The sequence below is a fragment of the Myotis brandtii genome, unplaced genomic scaffold (genome assembly GCF_000412655.1).
Source record: "Myotis brandtii unplaced genomic scaffold, ASM41265v1 scaffold55, whole genome shotgun sequence".
NCBI lineage: Eukaryota > Metazoa > Chordata > Mammalia > Chiroptera > Vespertilionidae > Myotis > Myotis brandtii.
The window spans coordinates 2,663,222-2,667,293 of NW_005370042.1; positions in this window are offsets into that span (position 1 = coordinate 2,663,222).

Genomic DNA, 4,072 nt, shown 5'->3' on the forward strand with positions numbered 1-4,072 from the left:
CCCCACTGTCACCCTGTTTCTGAGTCGACGGTTTCACTTGGTCTCACAGCTTTGGCAGAAATTAGTTCATGGGCCGTGGACAGATCTCGGCACACAGATCTCAGGTCCCATTCGAGTCTGGTTCGTATCTGCTGGCGATTCTATAGCGAGCAGCTGGTGCTGGGCCGTGGCTCCCGGGTAGCGGGGTCCTGGCCTCCCGGTGGACGGAGGAGGTGACTGTGTGAGTGACATGAGAGGATGTCCCACTGCTTCCTGTTGACTCTGCTTTTACTTCTCTGTGGGCACAGACGTTGGATTGTCCCTGTATTCACTGCAGCCAGGGCGGGCTCACTGGAGTGCTGGGTGCGGGACACTGAGGAGGCTGCGAGGGGAGGACAGCACTGGCTCTCGGTGAGTGCTGGCTCTCCCACGGTGAGTGCTGGCTCTCCCACAGTGAGTGCTGGCTCTCCCACTATCACAGGGATCCCAGTCTCAGCGTTTTCCTGCCTCCAGTCACGGATCATCCCTGTGCTGACAGGCAGCGCGTCCCAAGGTGCTGGAAGAAGGCCACGTAGAAGCTCAGCATTTGGCAGCTCATTCAGTAGCACAGAGAGTGGACCAGGGCGGCTCAGCCACATCTGTCCTCACAAAGCGCGAAGCTCTGCTCTGCTTGGCGACCCCTCACACGCCCTCATTCTCACACTGAGTGGTGCTGGTTCATCCCACAGAGTGGCCCCAGGTCGCTGCGTGAAGCTCCCCCAGCTCCGCGGCTTCCTAGGGCCGCAGCCCCGCAGGTGAGACTGTGACACGGCCCGGGAGGTGCGTCTCTGCACCAAAAGGGGCCACACAAGCAGCGGAGCTGCCGGATGGACTGTGTGACGGACAGCTCCTCACCAGTCCTCCGCGGCGCCATCTGTACTGACTCCTGGTTACCGCGCAGGACCTCAGAGCAGATGCTAGAGCGGCTCTTCACGGTCCCCCCCAGGCTGCAGTGAAAACTAAAAAGCCAGCAGCACAATGAACAGCCGTTTCGCAGCGTCATGCACACTTTTATCAGCACACATCCCAGCTCTGCGCCGGAGCTACTCGTTTTCCTGATCTCGGGTTCAGGTCCAAGTCTGATTCCACGTCCCCCTGCCTTTGGGGACCTGAGAGTTACCTTAAATATGAGCTCATCACTTCCTGATGGGTATTCTGGCCACATCAGGTTTTTAAATGTTTCTTTTCCAAAGGAATCATGTTCAAAGACACGGTGGGAAAAGCAACATCTTTCTGGATCTAAACCTGTGGCCCTTGTTAAAGTGAGAGCGAAGAATGGTAAACACATGTGCAGTTCCCCACCTTAGGCCCCTTAACTCCATAGTACACACGTGTGCAGTTCCCCACCTGAGTGTGCTGGCTCTCCCACGGTGAGTGTGCGGGCTCTCCCACGGTGAGTGTGCAGGCTCTCCCACGGTGAGTGTGCTGGCTCTCCCACGGTGAGTGTGCGGGCTCTCCCACGGTGAGTGTGCAGGCTCTCCCACGGTGAGTGTGCTGGCTCTCCCACGGTGAGTGTGCGGGCTCTCCCACGGTGAGTGTGCAGGCTCTCCCACGGTGAGTGTGCTGGCTCTCCCACGGTGAGTGTGCGGGCTCTCCCACGGTGAGTGTGCAGGCTCTCCCACGGTGAGTGTGCTGGCTCTCCCACGGTGAGTGTGCGGGCTCTCCCACGGTGAGTGTGCAGGCTCTCCCACGGTGAGTGTGCTGGCTCTCCCACGGTGAGTGTGCGGGCTCTCCCACGGTGAGTGTGCAGGCTCTCCCACGGTGAGTGTGCTGGCTCTCCCACGGTGAGTGTGCGGGCTCTCCCACGGTGAGTGTGCAGGCTCTCCCACGGTGAGTGTGCTGGCTCTCCCACGGTGAGTGCTGGCTCTCCCACAGTGAGTGCTGGCTCTCCCACTATCACAGGGATCCCAGTCTCAGCGTTTTCCTGCCTCCAGTCACGGATCATCCCTGTGCTGACAGGCAGCGCGTCCCAAGGTGCTGGAAGAAGGCCACGTAGAAGCTCAGCATTTGGCAGCTCATTCAGTAGCACAGAGAGTGGACCAGGGCGGCTCAGCCACATCTGTCCTCACAAAGCGCGAAGCTCTGCTCTGCTTGGCGACCCCTCACACGCCCTCATTCTCACACTGAGTGGTGCTGGTTCATCCCACAGAGTGGCCCCAGGTCGCTGCGTGAAGCTCCCCCAGCTCCGCGGCTTCCTAGGGCCGCAGCCCCGCAGGTGAGACTGTGACACCGAAAGGGGCAACACAAGCAGCGGAGCTGCCGGATGGACTGTGTGACGGACAGCTCCTCACCCGTCCTCCCGCGGCGCCATCTGTGCTGACTCCTGGTTACCTCGCAGGACCTCAGAGCAGATGCTAGAGCGGCTCTTCACGGTCCCCCCCAGGCTGCAGTGAAAACTAAAAAGCCAGCAGCACAATGAACAGCCGTTTCGCAGCGTCATGCACACTTTTATCAGCACACATCCCAGCTCTGCGCCGGAGCTACTCGTTTTCCTGATCTCGGGTTCAGGTTCCAAGTCTGATTCCACGTCCCCCTGCCTTTGGGGACCTGAGAGTTACCTTAAATATGAGCTCATCACTTCCTGATGGGTATTCTGGCCACATCAGGTTTTTAAATGTTTCTTTTCCAAAGGAATCATGTTCAAAGACACTGTGGGAAAAGCAACATCTTTCTGGATCTAAACCTGTGGCCCTTGTTAAAGTGAGAGCGAAGAATGGTAAACACATGTGCAGTTCCCCACCTTAGGCCCCTTAACTCCATAGCACACACGTGTGCAGTTCCCCACCTTAGGCCCCTTAACTCCATAGTACACACGTGTGCAGTTCCCCACCTTAGGCCCCTTAACTCCATAGTACACACGTGTGCAGTTCCTTACTTCAGGCCCCCTAACTCCATAGTACACACGTGTGCAGTTCCCCACCTTAGGCCCCTTAACTCCATAGCACACATGTGTGCAGTTCTCCACCTCAGGCCCCCTAACTCCATAGCACATACGTGTGCAGTTCTCCACCTCAGGCCCCTTAACTCCATAGCACACACATGTGCAGTTCCTTACCCCAGGCCCCATAACTCCATAGCACACACGTGTGCAGTTCCCTACCTTAGGCCCCTTAACTCCATAGCACACACGTGTGCAGTTCTCCACCTCAGGCCCCTTAACTCCATAGCACACACGTGTGCAGTTCCCCACCTTAGGCCCCCTAACTCCATAGTACACACGTGTGTAGTTCCCCACCTTAGGCCCTTTAACTCCATAGCACACACATGTGCAGTTCTCTACCTCAGGCCCCCTAACTCCATAGCACACACGTGTGCAGTTCTCCACCTTAGGCCCCTTAACTCCATAGTACACACGTGTGCAGCTCTCCACTTCAGGCCCCTTAACTCCATAGTACACACGTGTGCAGTTCCCTACCTCAGGCCCCCTAACTCCATAGTACACACGTATGCAGCTCCCCACTTCAGGCCCCTTAACTCCATAGTACACAGGTGTGCAGTTCCTTACCTCAGGCCCCTTAACTCCATAGTAAACACTTGTGCACTTCCCTACCTTAAAGTTCCTAACCCCATAGCACACGTGTGCAGTTCTCCACCTCAGGCCACAGACAGCCTGGCTCAGCTCACCCTCCAGCGTAGGCAGGGCTCAGATGAGCATTTCCATGGTGGTAGGTGCTTAAAGGAAACTGAATAAGCTGCCAAGAGTAATATATGTTCAGCAGGTATTATATTTTCACGTTTTCCCATGACTTGGATTTCTTTTCAGTTTTTCCTGGTGTTTTCATTTGGGTTGCACATGTCTTAATATTCTCAAAATAGCTTATCTTGCAATCTCGCCTTTGGTTCTGTACAGAATCCTGGAGAACAGCGCCTTGTGGAACGCCACATACCTTTGTGTCGTATGGTAACAAGCATGCCTTTCGCAGGAGCACAGCCCCGCACAGCCCCGGCTGCCCAGGTGCCCGCTCTGCCAGAGGGAAACAGCCTCCCAGTCTGCATTTGCCTCTTCAAACAGCCTTAAAGGAGAGGAAGGCAGGAAAGCATGGAGAGGTCTTAC